Raw genomic sequence first — 22313 nt, 5'->3', positions numbered from 1 at the left:
CACAGGGGAAACGTGTGAATATTGAAGTTGCACGACGCATTGTCTGGGTTCGATTCGGTAGCATCATCGTGTGTTGCCATTAGAGACATTTATAGTGTGAGAGAAGTGTGTATGATAGCGAAGGTTACCTGTGAAATTCTGGTCTTAGGTACCAGGGATCCAACTGGCATTCCGATAACGCTTATCACTGGAAAGGTAATAGGTACTCTCTGAGCTTGTTAGAAGGACAAAGGAGAGGTAAGCGCTGCTTTGTTAACGTATGTCATAATTCTGTAGTAGGACAGACTGTTCGCTGTTCTCGGGAAAGACAGGATTCTGTATGAATGTACTATATTTTCTAGTGTGAAAGTGCGTGAATGTAAAGGCATTTGGGTTAATTGCGAAACTCTGGATTTATTTCTCAGGAGGATTGTGTCTCCAACTATGTGTCTTAAATACTAGAGAAACAATTAGCTAATGCTTGTTAGAAGGGTGAAGTAGAGGGATGTGCTACTTTATCAACGGAAGTAACGATTCCGTAGTAGGGCAGAGGTAAGCGCTGCTCTCGGGAAAGGCGGAATTCTCGTGAGAAAGGTCTTTTGCTATTCTTTGGTTAGCGAAGCGGACAATGGAGACATTTCTATGTTGTTACTAACAGAAGTGTAGAAATTGAAACAAAAACCTAATAAGCAGATTTGTAAAGGAGGGGTAGACAGGGCAAGACGTCAGAACGACCGCGCTGCGATTGGACAGTCGGTCAGAACTGTGAAACGCTCCGGATTGGTGCGTTAGTGTACGCCGCGCTAGGAGTGGCGAAATACAGGGTGACGTAGACGCTCCTTATTGGTGCGTTAGTGTGAGTCGCTCTGGGATTTGAGGATTGTGACAGTGACGTAGACGCTCTGAATTGGTGTGTGAGTCGCGCAGCGACAGGATAGAATAGCGGTACAGTTGTAAAGAGAGACTAGTGATACACGGAAGACAAGAAAATGTATTACGATCCACCAGAAAAAGTCATGGTTAGGAAGAATCAAGAAGTGGTTTAAGAAGGACAAACCGGTCAAAACTAGGGAAGGACAGTTACTTCCTCCACCGAAAACCCCCGCATCCTTTATGATTGCGAAATATGGGTATCATACTTGTATTTGGTTAGACAATTGGGTGAGATACACGAAAGAGGACGGATTTTTAGCTTTTCCAGAACATGGTTAATTTAATTTGGCTGTTTTGAGAAATTTGAGAGAGAAAATGATGGATTTGGAACCAAGACCTAGACCGACACAGTTTGAGGCTTTGATGGAATGGGAAGACGAAATGCATGAACGAGAGAGACAAAGAAATGGTAGAGGATATAGGTACCTGTTTGGAAGACCATACGGACATGGAACGCATAATGATCGAATGAGAAGATGGCGGGATGCGAGTATGACTGAGGGTTTGTTCCCTGTAAGAACTGCAGGAGAGAATGAAGGACGAAAGTGTGTAGAAAAAAGGCATAATGTGGAGTCAAGAGGGTATGGAGTGAATGAGTCCGAGGATGATGTTCTTGATGATATGTTCTATAAGAATCCACCACCGTATCGACCAGAACCAGAAATATTAACCCCAAGTGCCCCAATGAAAGAAACAGTACGAATTATAAAATCGGAACCAGAATCCCAAAGTTTGGGAAAAACAATTCTATTAGAGAGGTAGAAAAGAGGTCGGAAGAAAGAACAGATGGAGAAAATTCTGCAGAATTAGCAAAAACGACCCTAGAAATAACTGAGAAAATAAGAGAATTGACTAAGAATCTAGAAGCGGTAACTATTCCAGTAACGATAGGTCCAGTAATGCCCATTTTTGACAAGCAGAAGGACAGTGAGCATTGTTTGACAGTCCCTTATAGAAGTAATAAACCGGCTGAACAACCAAGAGTGAGTCAGAATGAGAATCCATGGAGACAGCCTATGAGTATAATTGAACCGAATTTTTCAAATAACCCGTTTGTAGGTCAGAACTGTGCAGAGAGACGTATGACAATGATAGAGACAGTGTCAGAAACACAAAGATTTTGGACAAGGGAATGTAGAGAAGCCAGTAGGACCATCGACAGAGGAGTTAAGTGAATGGTTAAGAAGCTTGCAGAGAAAAGACAAAGAATCCCAATCAATTGATGTGGCCAAGTTACGAATGGTATTGGAAGAATAGTAGGGATTATCCCAACAGAAAAATTTAAAATTAGATAAAGATTGAATTGATCAACTACAGAATGAGTTGGGTTGTTTATTCATTGAAGATGTATTAGTTTAAAGGTAAATTAGAGAATTGAAAGTCAACCTAAACCTGCAACTAACTGATCCCTCCCGATTTATGAGAGGAATACTAAAGGTGAAGTTCAGGGCCTAATGAGTATCAGAAGGTTGCGTAGACTTGTTCCTCATTAGGGTAAAAAGGTAATTCCTTTCATGTCAGCGTTTGGAAGATAATCGCCTCCTGAGAAACACAGATTGATAGTGAGTGAATGTTGGTGTTATGGGCCCCACCACCGAATGTATAGATAGTGTATGTTTGTGAGATCTTTGGTCTGTGACGGAGGGAGGGATTTTGTACTCCACGCTGCAGCACCAGTGTCTCAACATGCCCTCTGCTATGTAGCGCAATTTTGAGTCTTACATCACTCATTTTAGCCCAAACTCCTGGCAACCAGTAGGCCCCGTATAAGTAAATGGATCTCCACGGGTACCTTTTTCTGGGGCTTTACGCAATCTGCGCTTCTCTTTATCAATTCTAAACGTATTTGTGTGGGTGTTAGTAGAGAACACACCTAGCTAGAAAGTAAAGGACTACTTGATAAGAGTGAAAGACCGAAGGCATGATTTACTGGGTCACTGTCACTATTAGTCTGCCTATTAGCAGGACCTGAATCTTCACATCCTGAGATCTTGATGGCCCATGTGGAAGGTCCCTCTACTGACAGAGTCTCTTTCTGACACCTACTGTTGTCTTACCTTCCGCGATGAGTCCCTTTTTGGGGGTGCATAATTATGTGGCTGTTTCTTTAACCAATCATGCCTCTACTATTTCTCTCAACCACTCGCACCGTAATGGGTGTAGCTCCAAAGAAGGGTTCTAACCAAAGAACTGCAACGCCACCTGCCACTCCAAAAGAGAGCCATGCCGCTATGAAAGCTCTAGCCAGTTACCTCAGAGAAAGAACCATGCTGAGATATTTGAGCCAATTCGAGCTTTGAGCCAAAATATGTAATAGTTGAAGCAAAATGATAAAGTCCAGGCGAACCGTATTTTTGGATTTAAAAAAAAACGAGGGGTGGGGGCTGCGGAGCTAAATATTTTACACATTAAGTGGTAATTTCTCACCTGTAGAAAAGCGAATACTTTCCCCTGATGTTTACTCCCCGTTGCCAGCTATTGAGCATTATTACCATGCACCCTCAGTTGGTTAACCATGGTGCCCTTTTACTAATAACTGGCACTTTTGTGGACTGCAGGTTTTTACCTTCAAGAATATGGCCTTATTTTTCATCACATAACTAATGTCCGCACGCCGAGCCAATGGGATTTTTCAGCCACCAACAAAACAGAGTAAGCTCCTCCCCCCAACACCCCGAGGAAGGGTAGCAGACATTCTGAGCGATAAATTCCACGACTGCAAATAATTTGGCACATGGGGACCGTCAACTGTCTCTCACGCGGAGTGTGCTGAAATACTCTCCTTTTCCTCTCTTTTTTTGAAATGATGCCCATCAGATTCTAGATGTCGGTGAATATGCTAAAAGTAAAGGTATATTGAAAACGGTTATTCTGAGTAATGTAATAGTGAAACGTGCTTTCACTCTACGGACCGCGATGACAAACGTTTATCATGTCACCGACGCATTGTCAAACCGGGGCCTGTGCCACTGAGAAGTCAGTGCGGTCCCTACGTGGCACTGATATTTCAGTTCTGCCCTACGAATGGCTGGATGACTCGGACACTTCAATTAAATCGCTGCCCGAGTCTGGCCTGCCGTAGTGTAGGTAATTGGATAAGGCCGCAGGTCTCCGTGGTGTGTCTGGGAACCGCCGAGGCTCTCACTAGGTTCTATAACAATTCCAGACATATACAATTACAGAGGTACCACTGAATAGACCGTACCTGCGGCTGCGCGTTCTTCCTGTCCGTCTGTCAGTGAGCAGCATCCGGACTAGAAGCACCTGCAAGATCCCTGTGATCCATGCGAACGCAACTGTTGTTGATAAGTAACCTTCCGTCAACGAAAGCCACCCGGCCCGTACCCTTCATCACCAGCGCGTAGCTTCCGGTGCTCCATCTGCAAAAGACCCCCTTGCGCTGCAGTTGTGATGAGAGGTCCGTCGACGAAAGGCATTCGGCTTATACCCTCGTCACGCCTGAGTGTGTTGGATGCTTGTGGCCCCTCCAGCTCTTCGCGGCTTTGATAGTACACAAGTTCATCTCTGAGCAGAGACGCCCGCTCCTGCGTCACGAGCTCATGTTTTCCTTTAATTCCTGAACCTCCCCATCCTGTGTGGGAAAGTTGTTGTGTACACGCCACCGTAAGCACATTGAGTGTGACGTCCTGGTCCCTCCGCGAAGTCGGCGTGTGTGACGTGTTGTATCTCTCCTGCAGTGAACAGGGCTGTGCGCCCAATGCTCCTCGGAGGTGGACCCTTATGTGTCACAACTCTTACTGCTTCTCGGGGGCTAGTTTGGGCTACCGCCTAAGAGCGAAGTGTTTTGAAGGTTGGCGCGGGCCTTGCCTTAGAGGAGGGGTGAAAAGGCGTCCCGAACTTACTGGTCTGGTCCCGCTTTTTACCAGCTGTCCCGGTAAATCTAGCTCATGTTCCTGTTTTTAGAGAGGGTCGTCTGAAAGCGGCAGGAGGTTCTTTTTATGTTTTACAAAGCAGGGATGGGTAGCAGTTGTTTCAAGAAAGTAAATACCAGGCAAGCTACTGGGTTAAAAAATTGCATTTTATTTATCTACGAACTGCCTGTTCTGTAATTCTCTGTCATACTGTGGGCTCGCTTTAAGTAAAATTGTAGTCCTATTTTTGTGAAATGTCCCGATTTTTGGCTAAGATTCTGGTCACCCTATGACAGCTGCAACATCTGAGCAACCAAGAGGTGCTACTAGGAGCTTGTCTTTTGTGAAGGAGAGTTGTTAAGAGATTGCTCAATTCGTATTAGAGGTAGGAAAAGGAGTTATTAGGCTTGGCAGCTTCTCTTCAGGATTGTATTGTACTGTAGTGGCATTTATGTAGCAGCCACTGAGCCTGTCGAGGCACTATTTGTTTCCCATGTGGGCAGCACGCTATTCTCAAGTTCCAGTATTAGCTATTACTAGGCACAGAAGAGGATTATCACGTTATTACAGGTTAGGGGTAAGCGGGTTAGACAGGTTTCTCATGCAAGTTTAGAAGTAAGTGTTATTAATAGCTGAAGGATGGTGTGTGTGCTAGTTAGTCCTCAAGTTAGGAACATTGACACAGGTGGGATTAGTTAAAGTATTATTTAGAGGTGACCATGAAGAGTCATGAAAATTATTACCATTATTTGGTTAGATTACTGTATGATAATCATTGTCGTGGGCTTTACTCTGGAAGTATGTTGCGACTACTCGATAACTTGTGGCTAAAGCTGATGGCACGGAATGCAGGGTGAACCAGAGCTCAGACGAGCCATTGTTTTCCTAGTTCTCAACCAAGAAGTCCCCTGTTAGAGCCTAATGACCAGCAAAGGGAAGTAGGGACAGCTGGGTAGAAAAGAGAGAGCTCGATCAAATGAGCATCACAGACAGGAAGCCTATCAACAGTTGGGGAAGCGCCTAGAACTTCGAAGCAGGGCAACAGGGTCCTACAGCGTGGAGTGTATGAGGTTAAGCTGGGTATATGGACTCCGCACCATGCGGGTATAAAAGGGTCTTTGGGTAAAACTGCACCAGCGTACATCTCATGGTGGTAATTAGAGGTTGGTAAGTGAGGGAGACCTTAGGCGGATCATTCAAGCAGTGGTGGCTTGAAGCAGCAGGAAGATGGAAAAATAATATTGGTGGTGCTTCAAGATGGCTATGAGGACACAGCACTTGGAGTCACATTGAGGGAGCATCAGGGACTTGAGCAATCTGGAAGCGGCAGCTCGAGTTAAGCGACACGAAAGGAGCGACAGACAGAGATGGGAAACGGAGAGAAACTTGGAGATCCTGAAAGCCGTAAATAGGGTGTATAGAGAGGGTCCAGTTGAGGCACAGATGGAGTATGGCCTCATGCATTTTTGGAAATGATGAATGGCCAGCTGGGTCTGACGGTGACAAGTCCCTTATAGGTCACTGGAATATCAAGGCACTAATTGGAAGGAGTAGGTAAAAATTGGAGCATTCTGATATGGCAAACACAAGGAGATGATGGACGGAGTGCTGAAACTTTACAAACAGTCACCTCCAGTCACAGATCTGAGTTGAATCCATTATCATTCTCTAGCTCACTTTGCTACCCCAGTTCAGACACAGCTATATCCAAATCAGTCTTGACCCTGTGCATCATAGGAACAGTCCAGCCCAAACTACCAAGCCATGTCTTCCCTGGACCGGAAACAAGTATCCTGGGACCGGTTTCGGGCTAACAGCTCTCTGCAGCCAGGCTAGCTTCAATCCAGTGGCAAAGTAAGCAAGGGACCAACGTCTGGGCATACCCTGCCAACTTAGGGCAAACAAAGCAAACACAAGGAGATGATGGACGGAGTGCTGAAACTTTACAACCACTCGCCCCAAGTCACAGATCTGGGTTGAATCCAACAACCCCCTTATAGTATCACCAAGTGCCCATTCTCCTAATGCCCATATCAGAATGCTGCAAACACAAGGAGATGATGGACGAAGCGCTGAAACTCTTCAGACACAGTCACAGATCTGAGTTGAATCCATCATCATTCTTTAGCTCACTTCGCCACCCTAGTTCAGACACAACTATATGCAAATCAGTTTTGACCCTGTGCCTCATGGGAACAGTCCAGCCCCAACTGCCAAGCCGGGTCTTCCCTGAACCGGAAACAAGCACCCTGGAACCGGTTTCTGGGCAACACCCTTCATCAGCCTGGCTAGCTTGAATCCAGTGGCAAAATGAGTGTGTTTGTTTTGTTCGCCGTAAGTTGGCAGGGTATGCCCAAATGTGGGTCCCTTGCTCACTTTGCCACTGGATTCAAGCTAGCCTGGCTGAAGAGGGCTGTTAGCCGGAACCGGTTCCAGGGTGCTTGTTTCTGGTTCAGGGAAGACCCGGCTTGGCAGCTGGGGCTGGACTGTTCCCATGAGGCACAGGGTCAAAACTGATTTGCATATAGCTGTGTCTGAACTGGGGTGGCAAAGTGAGCTAAAAAATGATAATGGATTCAACCCAGATCTGTGACTGGGGGTGAGTGTCTGAAGAGTTTCAGCGCTTCGTCCATCATCTCCTTGGGTTTGCAACATTCTGATATGGGCATTAGGAGCTTGGGCACTTGATACTATAAGGGGGTTGTTGGGACAAGGGGTTCTTGAAAGGAACCAATGACACTTGTCTTCCCAATGGGCTTGTGCTTTGTGAGCCATGAGGATACATGGAGGGGTTCTATGTGGGCCATGATTGCTGCAGCTTGGGGGGCTCACAAATGCAGTATTGGAACAGTATGGGAGGGGTATGGAACAGTATGGGAGGGGTAGGGAGCAAAGCTCCTTGGTACTACAAGAACACAGCACCTCCAGATATAGGGAGAAAATATTTCAGGCTAGGGCAGTTGGAGGTGCAATTGGGTTTGTTGGGCAAAGGGACTGATGCATTTGGAATTACTGAAGACAGATGGAGAGGTGCATGGGGGTGCCTTGGGGCACTTAGAAATACTCTGATTGGTGGCCCGCATTTGTGACTACTTGAATTGATTGTGGGGTCTGGGGGATCAGAGTCTTGGGGGAGCAGTTTAGTGACTTTTGGTGGTGACATTTGGAGCTTGGATGATCTAAGGGGCGGAGGAGGCAGCCTGGTGACGTGGAGATGGAGAGGCATTTTGGGCTCGGACTCACAGTACCTGTTGAGCTTCTAGAGGCCTTTTGAAGGACAGCAACTTGTGACATAGATTGGCAACTAGGAAAGGTGTACATTGGCAGGGATTGTACAAATGCAGCTAGTAGTGACAAAGGGCACAGGGCATTGAGGGTATACCCAGGAACAGGGAGGCACATCATTTGTTGGTACTTGGAGAGAGTCGTATGGACATAGTGCCCATCAGCACATTGAAGGATAAACTGAGGCTTGGGCACTTAATAGATTTGTAGATTGTCAAAAGGAAAACAATAATAGGGGAAACACAGAGATAGGCGACCTGTTGGTCGCTGAGATGGAACTTGGGGAGCATGGAGATCGTCGTTTCAGCTCCTCAACATCTGAGGTTCTAGGACGGGAGAAATGAATTTGAGAGAGTGCCACTTAAGCATGGTATTTGGGACCCAGAGTAGGTTGTATCCTGTTTTCATTTACAAATGGGCATCTGGGGTATTTTAGGAGGTAGCCCAGAGACATGATATCTCAAACGCAGAATAGATTGTAGTCTGTTGGTATTAAGAGAGGAGGCACCTGGGATATAAAGGGAGGTAGAATATGGGGTGAAGTGGTTGGGGGGGGGGACGGCAATGCAGTGGTATGTGGAGTTTGTAGAAAGACCAACAGGGAGGGTTTATGGTAGGGTGCTAGTGTCAGACTAAGCCGGTAATTGTTGGGAGGACATGGGTAGTTTTTTAATTCTTGGAGGGCTGCTGCTGGTAAGGGTTCGTGGATATGTACCAATTATGCAACCTGGGCATCAAGGTGAGGGTGCTGCCTGTTTTTGTCTGTTAGGGCCTGGCAAGCGCTTAGGGCCAGACAATCTGAATAGTCACGATTAGAACTCCAGTGTATAGTTACTACTATAGACTGTCCTAAATATACACCCCTTACTATGCCCTCCAGACTGTCCTGATATACACCCCTTATACACTTTCACAGGGTGAACATAATTGCTGAACCACCAACATCACCCATATAGCCTCATCAACAGGAAAATCAGCCACCATAAAACTTATCAAAAACAACCACAACAACTGACATACCCAATGTCACTTACCAGAAGGAATACAAAATTGGAAGAAGGCTGAATGTATGAATACTATTTTCCCTGGTTCAACTTTATCCAAAAGTACGCTACACTCCATGTGAACCACCAGACAACCCAGCAGCTACAAAACCACTGCCTTCCGCAAAACCGCATCAAATAAAAAAATCCGATAACCCAACAACTTTCGCTCCACCCGAACTTGCAACTAGAATACACCCCAACCCTCCACTTCAAATTTGCCCCATACCCCTGCTCTTCCTCCCATACTATGCCACGCCTGCCCCTCAAAGCTTCATGACACAAAGAGGGAAGAAATTCAACTAATCACTTACTCTTCAATGAAAGATCCATAAATAAAAGAATATGTCACTGTTTTTGATGTACTCTAAGGAACCACACAAGACCTCTCCTTCATTACAAAACATGGCTCGATGAAGACTGTGCACCAACATTCCAAGAAGCCATCCTACCTGAATTTGGCACCATCAACAAAAAGTCTATTGGCAGAGTTGTAGCAGGCCTAGCCATCACCCATAAAATATTACAAAAAATAACATACATCAAAAACTCCATATGGCTGACTGTTTATCCTTGCTGATGAAATGTCAACCCACTCCAACTAGCCCCTATTCTTTCCTCTTAATATGTAGAACACCATCCAGTAATGCAAACTTTATGGTTTAACTCTTTTATTCGCATGTATCAAGAGAGTAGTAATACAGCGTATATACGACAGTACTCGTTGCTCACATCACTTCTATGCATCAAGAGAAAGAGCATTGTAGCACTCAACATGTGGGTTTTCAAGAACAAAGGAAAGAATAAACTGTAAACTATCACAAAAAACCCTCCCCTCCCAAGTACTCATGAAGGAAATACAAAGCGCATCAGCTGTGAAGTAAGACGTCCTACTTTTCATATGTGGCAGAGCCAGGGGCAAGTTCAGTAAGTCAGAAGGTACGTATGTATTTAGGGCAGGTGAGTACTCTGAATTCAGTGGATAGGATAGAAAGAAATGGGTACCATACATCTTGGAAGGAAGTCTTCGTAGCCATGAGGGTTGCAGACATCTGCTCCATCCTCAGGATGTACCATAATCTATGTAGCCATCCCAGGTGTACGGGAGTGTTGTGAGTCTCCCAATGGGTGAGGATGTTCTGGAGCACCGCCCCTAGTGCCAGTTCCATCTGACGCCCTTTACGGGATTTGAGTGGGTAGGTTAGTGGGTTGGGCAGGTCAAGGATCATGTATGAGGGGAATCTGGGTATTGAAATGTAGGTCTATGTCATCCAAGATCTGTGTCCCGTAAACTGTGAGGTTTGGAGTATCCCAGAGTAACTGGAGGAGTGCGCCTGCTGTGTCGCAGTCCCGACAGCAGTCTAAGGTCAGCTGCGGGTTGCCCTTATTGAGTCGCACTGGCGTCAGGTACCAATAAGTGTCTATCTTAGTGGCCGTCTCTATGCTAGATGTATTCAGAGCTATGTGGCATGCTCTATAATAAATCTCGCCCCACTCTTCAGCAGATAGCTCCCTCCCGAGTTCCTTTTTCCATCGTCTTTGACTTGGTGTGGGCTGGGAGGGGGCAGGCTCATGCAGTAAAGCGTATAGTTCGGAAATCAGTTGTTTATCTGTGGTTTTTTTGACTAACCACTTCTCATATCGGGTGAGCTGTCTACCCATTGTGGGAAGGTTAGAGGGATGAAGAAGCCAATGTCGCACCTGGAGGTAGTGTAGCCTTTCGGTCTCCGGAGGAGAGGTGTGGCGCAGCAGCCTGGGTGGCTGACTGAGCGCAGGGCTCAAGTTTCGATCCCCGGCGCTGCTGCAGCTCAGCACCATATGACTCTGGGCAATAGCTCACTTAATCCCGAAACTCTTAGGAGTGAGTAGTTTGTGCTTTACAAATACCGGCTTTAGATTTAGTTTTTCTTGGGTAGGCTATATTGCTGGCGTAGTTGTGGAAAGGGGATGATTCCCTCATCAAACAGGTGGCCTGCAGTGCAGCATGGTGTCTGGTGCCAAGCCTTGAAGACTTCCCGCTGTAAATCCGTGGAGAAATCTCCATTCTTGAACAAGCGTGTCATGGGGGAGCGGAAAGTGGTGCGCACCCATCGGCAACCTACGTTATTCCACACTTCCATGATCGTCTTAGTGATGGGGACTTTAATAAGCTTCATGGCCTATCGGTTCTCATGAAGAAAGTCTCGCAATCACCCTGTCCTGGAATAACCAGTGCTTGTTTGATTTGTCTCTACTCCACTCCACTCCACTAGGTAACGCATCTGCATCCCTTGAAAATTGCAGTGCAGGTTTGGTATCCCCACCCCCCCTCATCGGGGCCTAAGTAACTCAGTTCCCTGCTCATTTGGGGTCAGGCCCGAGCCACACAAACCGGTGCAGTTCTCTCTGCAAGGTATGGAGGATCCCTCTAGGGGGAGAGACCAGCAGTGTCTGAAAAAGACATAGGATCCTTGGCAGGTGCTCATTTTGAGGCCAGCAATATGCCCAAATAATGAGAGGCGATGGTTTTTCCAGCTGTTTAAGTCCTCTCTGATTTATCAGAGTACGTTATTATGGTTTAATCGTGAGGATTTGTGAGATCAAAGGTGTGAGTTGGATCTCCAAGTAGAGCAGCGACTTTGTGACCCACCAAACTGGGAAGTGTTCTTTAAAGTAGGATAGGCGGGCGTGAGTGGTCGACAATACGAGGGCCTGAGACTTACTTACGTTTGTGCGAAACCCTAAGGCCCAGCCGAACATGGATAGCTCTTCCTGGAAGGCTGGGAGGAATATATCGGGGTTGACTAAAGAGGCCAAGATATCTTCTGCATAGAGACTGACTGCATGTCTGTCCCTGCCAAAGGGGATACCTGTGATCTCTGGGTTATCCCTGATCCACTGGGCCAGGGGCTCCATATATAAAGCAAATAAGAGGGATGAAAGGGGGCAGTTTTTTTCTAGTTTCCCTACCAATAGGGAAGGGTGGTGAGGAGATGCCCTTAACCCTAACAGTAGCAGTGGGAGAGCTATAGCAACTCGCCACCCAGGCACGGAAGCAATCGCCTATGCCAAAGTGGGAGAAGGTCAGCTCCATGTAATGCCAATGTACATGGTAGAATGCCTTCTCTGCCTCAACCGTTTGGAAGTGGGCCTCTATGTCCGAGTGATTGGCCTTGTCGATCAGATGTAAGAATCGTTTTGTGTTGTCGCTGCTTTGTCTGTGGTGTATGAACCATGCTTGGTTGGTATCAATAATGCCCCGTATCAAGGGACCCAACCATGTCATGAGGATACTCTTGAAAATCTTGATATCAATAATTAGCAATGATATAGGGCGATAGGCACCACACAGTTGTCTATCTTTCCCCGGTTTGGGGATGACTACAATGGAGGCAGATAGCATAGCTGGGGGAACTGGGCCAGGGCTTGTGAATGAGTTAAAAAATCTGGTGAGGATCGGGGTCAGAATCTGACAGAACATTTTGTAGAAGCTTCCAGGTAGCTATCCGGGCATGGGGATTTAAGAGGCTTGAGGAGTGGGATCGCCGAAATGACCTCTCCTAGTGTAATGGGGGAGTCTAGGTAGGTCGCTTGGGAGGTAGAGAGGCGAGGGGTGTTCACCCCCTGTAGGTAGGAGCCAGTAGTCTGGCACTCCAGGTCCTGTCTCTTGTACAGCTCCGCGTAAAAGTCCTGTAATTCCCGTGCTATAGATTTGTCATCCGACAGTTCGCTACGTCCCTGGGATCTGAGAGAATGTACTCTCGTCTGTAGTCTTTGGGCCCTCAGTTTATTAGCCAACTGCCATCCTGATTTGTCTCCTCCAACATAAACGGAGTGTTTCAGCCAGAGGGCGGCATATTCCGCCCTGTCTATGTTGAGGCCCGCCAGCTGGGCATGCGCTGCCCGCAGTTGGTGCCAAACTCTAGGAGGCCCTGTTCAGCTGTGTATACGTTCAAGTTCCCTAACCCGGGCAGTCAGTTGAGTCCTCTTTTCTTTACCGGTTTTATTATCGGCAGCTGATATTACTATGAGTTCCTCTCTTGTCATGTCCTTTAGGATAGTCCCATCATGCACATACCGAAATACATACATGACATAACGGTTCTACACAGGTGACCTCTTACCTAGTAGCTTAATTCTGTCTCTCCGACATCAGGCTCTCGGTACCGTATCTTAATCCCTGTACCTGATATACATAAATATGTCCCCAGGCTCGGCTGATTTATCCTGTATAAGGGTCACCACTTTTTTCATCCATGGCCAACAGCCAGCTGTGCATGATCATGTTTGTTTAGAAAAGGATTAGTAGAGGATTAGCTAATGTTTTCAAAACACATTGATTCCAGAAGAAACCCTAGAGTGACCGCTTTAGTATAAAAGACCCTCATAAAAGACCCTCACTACAAAACAAAGGAGAATGCCTTCCAGGCTGGACCGTGACTCTGCAGGCCGAACCCCCGAAAAGCAGAGACCTGACATTCCTTGTGGGGTGCAATCTGCGACGAGAGATGAAGTCCTTCATTCGGAACCATCAGGTGAGGGTTTAGCACTTCCCCGGGGATTCTTGGCTGCATTAGGATCTATCCTCACATTTACATACACATGCTTCACTTACATATCTAGGCTAGGTACATTTAGGTAGGCTACGCATCGTAGGAGTACACCAATGCTATTGTTTTATATAATCGGCTTTTATTCATCTTATTAACACTATGGTAGAAATGTATCTGCTATTTACGATATTGATGCTAGCGATCACATTTGTCTGCTCCTGTCTTTTGATTGTCTCAGCTAATATGTATCACACTAGACTGACGCTTGACCAATAAATATTTATTGAAACAGTTCCAATCATCATTCTATGTGTATTCTGAGAAAAGTAAGCACGAGTGACTGAGGGAAAGAGACCGTATTGTTTTTTATGATACCTGAGGAATCAGGGTTGTCATTTTCGGTGGTTGCCAGAAATTACACACACCACTGTAGAATACAGGGGGGTGGTAGTGGCACCGTGGAGCTAGCTGTTCTAACGGCTGACTCATCTTGTGGGGGTGTCCAGAGTCTGTCTGCACACCAAGCCCTCAGTTTAGCTCATCCAAAACGCGCGGGTCTTGGGGGGTCCTAGGAACTACACATCACTGTCACTACTGTTTTCAACACCTCCCATAATGTGGAGAAAGAGAGTATTGTTAAAATCTAGGTAAGTTCATATTGCTGTAGTGAGTTGTATCACTGCTGGGCGTTGGAGTAGAGTCTCTCTAAGTCACCAAGTCCCTAAGGGCCAGATGTATCAACATTGCATTTTGAAATTCTATAATAGCGAATTTTACCAATTCGCTATTATAGAATCGCATAATACAATGTTTGTAGGTTTCGTAAAATAGCGATTCCTACATGTTCCTTAATAGCGAATCCCAATTTGTGATTTGCTATTAAGGAATGAATGGGAAGGCATTCGAAATTTGTGATTACCAAATTGGCAATCGCAAATTGTGAATGCAATTCAAGGGAGCCAAAAGGCTACCCTGATGCACCCTAAAAAATGTCATGTGTATATTTTTCTAAGGATGTACAAATTACCACCACCTTAAAGTAATTGGTAATTTGCGATTGCTTACAGCAAGGTAGCAATTTTTAAGTGCTTCCTGCATTGCATTTAGGGAACTGCAAATTGCGATTCACTAAATGCATTTGCAAAATAGAAAATTGCGATTCCCTATTTTGCGAATGCCTTTTGGGATGATACATCCGAAAAGGCTTTTTACTGTTCGCAAATGGGCCGATTCTGTGAATCGGCCCATTTGCGAACGGTAAAACCCTTGATACATCTGGCCCATAGTGTTTTCTCTGAGGAGGAAAATTAAGCGCGAGGGCCACTGCATCATGATCCGACAACGCAGCCGGCATTATCTCTACATCCTCCATGATGTTATGTATATCTCTAGTCCCCAATTGATAGTCAAGTCATGCACATGTTTTATGGGCGTGGGAGAAGAAGGTGAACTGGGTTGATTGTGGATGATCCTCCCTCCATAGGTCTATCAGTCCCACCTCATGCAGCTACCTGCCCCCTTCCTTCGACAAGGCACCCAGTCTGTGCGGAACGACTGCCAGATCTATCTGTGTCGGCGTATAACACAAGGTTGAGGTCTCCACCTAGAAGTACTAAGCACGTCTGTGTGGCCATCACCTTGGAGACTGCCGAGTGTAGGAAGTGTTCCTATCCCGTGTTAGGAGCATCGATAGAGCCTACCACTAGAGATTAGCCCCCAGTGTGAACGGTGTATGCCGAGAGTCTTCCCTCCACCTCAGCATCCCTGGAACCCACCTCACCCTTGAATGATCTAGTGATAAGGATAGCTACCCCAGATCTTTTGAGGAGGTAGACGAAACGAATTGGCGAGGGAAAGCTCATGAGCGAAGGCAGTGCCAGTCTCACTCAGGAGGTGAGTCCCCTGAAGGAGGCATATATCTGCTGCTGATTTGCTGCTGGGTGTTCAAGGTAGGGGAGAAGTGCGCTATAATAATATAATAATAATGAGATTGTTGAGGCCCTTCGCATTGAGCGATAGGATCTTAACTATTTGCAATGCCATGTTCGATGTGTGAAGGTGTGTCTGTGAACATCTGTCTCAGTTGCCCTTACCCCCTTTCGGCCCCCCTCCTCCTTGTCTCCTGCATGAGTGTGTCGGCCCACAACCTTGCCAGCCGCAAAATTGAGTACTGGTCCCCAAAACATAGAACAACCAGTTTGAGTCCAGGTCCGGCAATTCAAGTCCACAAATATTAGGAACTGTAGGGTGCATGTTGTGGCCTGTTGTCCCTCCTCTAATTCCTGGCCGCTGCCATCCCAGCCCTAGTATGGGAATCTAATGTCCGTCCAAAAGTCTCATTTGTTGTCTCCGTCTTGATCTCCAGACAGATACTAATAAATACCACATCCCAGGTTAACCACTAAAGAACACCAGATGGATTATAGACACAATTAAAATAATGAAAACAACACAATATCCTGTAATGTATGTGAAGAGAATCATTAGTTGAAGAAAACACAATCAAACTATGCCACTATAGCATAGCCAACAGAAGGGTCATAAAAACCACAAAAAAGACAACACTACTCCACATGCAAAACTGAAGCAGACTGCCCTTCTAAGGAACTCCCCAAAATTCTAGCAGAATTTTTCAATCCTGATGGGCAATACACAAACACCACAATTGTAAGACTTCTGGCACAAAACCCACATGGAACTGACCTAAAAGATTTTTTTTACATTATCATAGGAAGCAGGCCATCTGGATCACTTTCAGACCCGACACCTCAAAACATCGTTAAAGATATCTTCCACACAAACTGTGCAAGAAAGGTAGGCTAGAAGCTTACTCAACAAGCCACTGAAACTAGGTTAGTTCCCATCAGAGCTGACAACCACCACACTAAGCCACTCCTCAAAAAGAAATGCCTGTGCCCATCTGATCCAGCAAACTACAGACCTCTGTCAAATGGCCCTTACCAAGGAACATTATTGAAAGAACAGCATTTACTTTAGACCAGACAGAGGCATAGAGTCTGACATCCGATCCATTTGGGAAGACCAAAAACTCACAGTGGACAAGTAATGAGTAACTTCCCATTTGCTATTAGACATATCAGCTGCATTCTACAAAGAATCCATTATTTCAGATTGCATGCAAATGCTGTTAAATGGATTGCATCTTACAACGGACACACCCAAAATGTTGTATACCACATTAGGTACCAACTTTCACATCATCTCCTCACACCCAACACTGTGTTGTCTGTTAGGGTCCATCTTATCTTCTCTGTTGTTCAATATCTATGCAGATCATGCACAATCATTAAAAAAATGTATTGCTCAGAAGAGCTCTACAACTTAAATTTTGACAACCGCCTTTGCAACATCAATAACTGGATGATGAGTAAGCACCTAAAGCTCAACATCACAAAGTAAGAGATTATAGTCTACTGACAAAAGCAAAAATATCACTGTTAGACCGGTCAGCCCTAGGGTGGCCTTACCCCGTTTTTTTGCCATTGTCGCCTTATTTTTGCCACCATCTTTTTGTTGGACCTAGGCCTCTGGGTGCCTTACCACTGCGAAGCAGTGCTGAGAAGCAGGTGCTCTCTCCTAATAACATGGCTGCCACAGGCCCCTGCTACTGCGGAGTGGCCATTGAACACACACGCACCAGTAGTCAGGAGCAGGCTGGGACATAGTGCTACTGTATCTTTGCCGTCCCGTCTTTTTGTCCCATAGACCTTCCAGCCGAGGGAGGAGTTATGCTTTGCCGGCTTTCAGGAGGGACACCTGACCTAGGGGTATAAGAGCAAAGGAGGGAAACCTGACTAGTCAGTTGGGGACCACTGGACCTGGGGGAACCTCTGCCGGAGTATAGGCGGTTGGGCCTAGGAGGGAACCTACACTACTGAGACTGACTGAGCTTAGGCCCTGCTGTACCCAAGATAGCTGAGGGACTCTGCCAGACTGCTGACCTTGCTCAGTGAGGGGGAAACCCAGGAGACCAACTCCAGTGTGCTGCAGGGAACCATCCTGCCTCTTGTGCCTGCCAACTCAAACCCCTTCCTTTCCCCCAAGATACTGCAAACAAAGAAACTGCAACTAAAGAACCACCACCACCTGCGCTAGGACTGAAGCGCTGAGGACCCTGTGAGCGCTGCTGCTACTGGGGGATCACCAGGTAAAGCGCTGTGCCAACCAAGCGCTAGTCTGAGAAGCCCCTGCTGCCAGGGCTGGACTGAGTAGCTTTGCTGCCTCCTGCTGAGGCTGGGCCCTTTGCCTAAAGCGCTGTGGCCATCCTGCGCTATAGTGCCCGCATCTGTCCCCCATCTGGTGTACTGTGGCTGTGCCCTGACATGGCGCTGTGACTTCCCAGCGCTGCCTGCCCCTATCACCGCCGCAGCCCAGGTATCTGCGATCTAGCGCTGTGTCGGTAAGTGCGCTATCTGCCAAAAATCACCACCGCTGCCCGGCGTGGTAGGAGAAGGAGTGAGCTGAGGCCGCCCGAGGAGAAGAGTGTGCAGTCCCTTGCACCGCCGCGGCCCCCGAAGCCTGGGGAGGGGGACCGCTGCGGTATTGACGAAGGCCGCGTTGGGCCTAGGCCTCGCGCGCACCCGTTGCTACACGACCGGGGCACCGGCCGCGCCTGTTCCAAGTCGTGCACCCATTGGCTGCCGCAGTCGCGCCCACTGACAGCCGCCACCCGATTGGTTGCCGCGCCCGGCCCCCAGGACGCCGCGACCCCATTGGCTCCTGGGTCGCGAGGAGGCCTGAGGTCCGGGGCAGGTCACGGACATCGCCGGAGGGGCTCCGCTGCCAGTGGGAGCCCCTTGATTGATTCCCTGCCCGCACGGACTCCATCCCCGAATGGGAATTCCGCCGCACCCCCCCCCCCCCAGCTGAGAGCCCCGCGAGAAAAGAGCAACGGACTGCCTGGGGAGGGGGAGCCTACCCGGGACTCGGCTGGTGAGTGAGAGACAGCTGAGGGCCGGACGCCTGCAAACCCACGCTGGAGGGAGGGGGGAACTGCTCCTCCTAGGGGAATCTGCCCCGCATTGCCACTTTACCAGGGCCTAAATTGAATAATGCTCTGCCTAGGTGGGGCCTCTAGTGAGGAAGGTACTACCTGGAGTATGAACACTGCCTAAGAATTGAACCCTGAATTAACCCTTGCATAGGGACTGTTCTGTTTAGAGTGCCCCTGCATAGGGAATGTTGTGCATGTTACGTATACGATACCCAGGCCTAAGAAATGTTACTTGAATAATCCACATGCATAGGAAATGTTTTGATGTTGTACTCAGATCCACCAAATGTTGTTTTCGATGACCATGCCTATGGGAAATGTTGCCTATGTTGTCCCTGAATATCAGAATTATTATCTTTATTGAAGTGATGCCTAAGAGATGTTGCCTACATCAGCCTAGTATCTCAGAAGTGTTACCTGCCTGAACTAAAAGTAGATAAAGAGTCTTGTTTCATAAAACAACCTGGTGTGGTGTCCTTCTATTGCATGCGAGTTACTGTCTCAGTGTGAGTGTGTGCTGCACCACTGCTTTACACATTGCTTTCGGGTGCCTTCCTGCCTCGCACCAAGCTACCGTGTCGGAATTGGTGACCCCAGTTCTAACAACCACCCTACTGTCAGATGGCCCAACAAACTCAAGGTATATTCAATAACATCGAGAGAAGTAAGAAACCCAAGGTTAACTATGGATTCAAAACCACATATCAACAAGATCACAAAGAGCGCATTCAAGACAATGAAAAACACTGCATCGCACCTTCCCATATCTTGGACACCAACAAAAGCAACAATCTGGCCTCAAGCTTTTAATTGCGCAGCTTGACAATTCTAACAGCTTATACCTTGGCACATCCACTTCATCATACACAAAATGCAACTAATTCAAAATGATGCTCTGCCTTCACCCAAGAGAATGCATGACTCCAGTCCTGTAATTGCTCAACTGGCTACGTATGGCTAGATGTTCAATTTTCAAGGCACTCTGCATGTTCCACAGAGCCTCCCAAGAAAAAGGCCCACTATACCTACACATTAAATTCTAGCAGTGACAAGCAGTAGCAGTGCAAAAAAACGAGGACACTGCACTCCAGGCTTGCACCAAGGATCAACATATCACCTTACAATAAGAAATCCAGGAGTCACTGCTTTCGCAGTATAAACCACCACGCTCTGGAACTCTCTATCAGCCAATATTTGAGCATTCTGGAGCATATACACGTTAGAAGACAGTTGAAATTATGGCTATTTCCTAGATGACTGATTTATCGCATTGCCGTGCGATACAACCCAGAAAGGTGATCATAACTTGAAGTTAAATCTACAGTTTAGAGTCCACAGATATAGAGCAGCACAAGGGGCATACTACTTTCCATATTCAAGTAAGTTAAGAAGGGCTGGCATATGGTTAGCCTAGGCATTATATAGCAAAGTCAATCTATAAATAATCCTTCTGGCTCATGTTTATACTAATAACATAACTCTCCGAGGTGAGCTGCCAAATGTAGCTCATACAGGCTCCCTTACGCTGCTGAAGCCTCTTACTCTCACCTAAGACATATCTGCTATGGGTCTTGTCCATCAGTTAGCACTGTGCTAGCCACCACTAACTGAAGAGGCATGACTAACTGGAGCACTCTGCCACTTCCTGCTGGCCACCCTTAGGACTTGAATGTAGTCCTCAACTTCAGACCCAACTTGCTGCATACTATGACCAGACCTTTGAATCTCAGAATGACCTTCAAATATGGGAAAACAGTAACAAAGTAAACACAAGGAGATGATGGACAGGGCAATGAAACTTTTCAGACACCCACCCCCAGTCACAGATCTGGGTTGAATCCATCAGTGTTCTTTAGTGCACTTCACCACCTTAGTTCAGACCCAGCTATATGCAAATCAGTCTTCACCCAGTGATGGATTCCACCAAATCTGTGACTGGGGGTGAGTGTCTGAAAAGTTTCAGCACTCCAGCCATCATCTCCTTGTGTTTGTTTTGTTTGCTCTAAGTTGGCAGGGTATGCCCACATGTGGGTCCCTTGCTCATTTTGCAACTGGATTCAAACTAGTGTGGCTGATGAGGGGTGTTAATCCAAAACCGGTCTTAGGATGCATGTCCCCAGTTCAGGGAAGACCTGGCTTGGTAGGTTGGGCTGGACTGTTCCCATGAGGCACAGGGTCAGGACTGATTTGCAAAAAGTACCATATAAAGTGGTGCTAAAAGCTGCCAGCCCACTGAGAACCATAAACTGCATCTCTCACAAATCTTCATCCAACACACTGCAAAGAACTGCGTCCCATAACATCATAAGCTCACCTTGGTAGCCATCATGCACGACATAGAAACACTTTAAACTTAGAATCAAAACTAAGACAACACACTTTCAACCACACACCCTACACGGCTTAGCCTGTTGCCAATGTAGGCAAGTGCTTCAATGCCAAACTAGGGTAGTGATCACTATATAAATGCTGCAATACAATACAGTATGATTTGAAAAGGCAGGGAGGAGGGCTTCAGAACAGTTAAGAAAAGGTTGTATAATGCAGTGGTCAAGAAACTTGTGAGGGCACAGAGTGGATTACTGTAAAGGTGGGGGAACTGCAGCATGAGAGAACCAAACTAGCATAATCCAACAGCCGAAGGCCATTAGTTTAATATGGTGCTGTGGTCAAAGGCAGTGGGGCAGTGGTGTAGCTTGTTACTCAGATGGAAAGAATGGTCCGCTGGTATGAGCCACTTATAATTGAACAGCAGAGGAGAGGTGCTAACTATGCTGATATTTAAATACTCTAGATGCAGAGAGTACTTTCAGCACAAAGGTGTAGGCTGCCTTGGCAATATGGAGTGGAACCTGGTGTACAGAGATGGCTTTAATGGAGGCCCTTAGGCAATAATTCCTGTTATCATCGGAAGGGCAAAGTGTTTGTTTGTTCAAAAGAGGGGCATAGCTAAGGCCACTGGGCACACAGAGTGACGCTCAGAAAAGAACCAAGAAGTAATGCCATCTGAGAAAAGGACACATCTAAGTAACTGAGAGGAAGGAAAACACAAGAACAAAAAAGTGGTTTGTATGGGTGTACTGAGAGGGGGTCTGGGGAAAGAGATATGTAGATGATCTTGGGGATGCATGACCAAATAGGACGGAGAAAGCAATTATTGGCAATGGGCAAAGGGTAACAGAATACCTCTGTATTGAATGGAACACAGGTTGGGGCTTATAAGATAAACTGTTGCATAAGAGGTTCACCAATGAAGGGGCACCTGTAGAGATTCATAGGAAGGCATGTGGGGTATAAAGTCTCAGCAGCCTGCAGCAAAGCCCTGCTCAAGAGATAGCAGCCACTCTGCGCTGTCTTACACTGTCCTTGCCCTGTAGAAATGGCAAGGCCCTGTGCTGACCTGGCCTTTTCCTCCCCCTACAACTGGTATAGTCTTGTCCTTCCACAGCTCTCTGCAGATGACCTAGCCTTCCTGTGCCATGTGCAGCTGGCACAACCATCCCTTTCTCCTTCCATGTGTGCCTGGGACCCACCATTTACTGCATGTCTCCAAGAAGATTTCTCTTCTGCGTCCAGCAGGCCCTGTACTTACTCAACCTTCTCAGCCAGTTGGACATAATCTACATACCTCTGAAACTGGGAACCTTGACCTCTG

The 22313-nt window shown here is 46.8% G+C and overlaps 1 protein-coding gene across 2 annotated transcripts in view; it reads right to left on the bottom strand.

Annotated features, from left to right (window-relative positions):
- Nucleotides 1-22313, bottom strand: part of TBCEL (tubulin folding cofactor E like) — a 262263-nt gene that overhangs the window by 148554 nt on the left and 91396 nt on the right. Inside the window, exon 1 of one of the 2 annotated variants that reach the window (XM_085645969.1) lies at nt 4118-4255. The exons of the other annotated variant lie outside the window; for it this stretch is intronic. The gene's annotated coding sequence lies outside the window, so the exon portion shown is untranslated. Of the gene's footprint in view, nt 1-4117; nt 4256-22313 lie in introns of those variants that run through there. 2 annotated transcript variants of the gene reach the window in all.

Source organism: Triturus cristatus, chromosome 3_1 (assembly GCF_964204655.1).
Source record: "Triturus cristatus chromosome 3_1, aTriCri1.1, whole genome shotgun sequence".
Classification (NCBI taxonomy): domain Eukaryota; kingdom Metazoa; phylum Chordata; class Amphibia; order Caudata; family Salamandridae; genus Triturus; species Triturus cristatus.
This window is presented reverse-complemented; position numbering and strand designations above follow the sequence as displayed.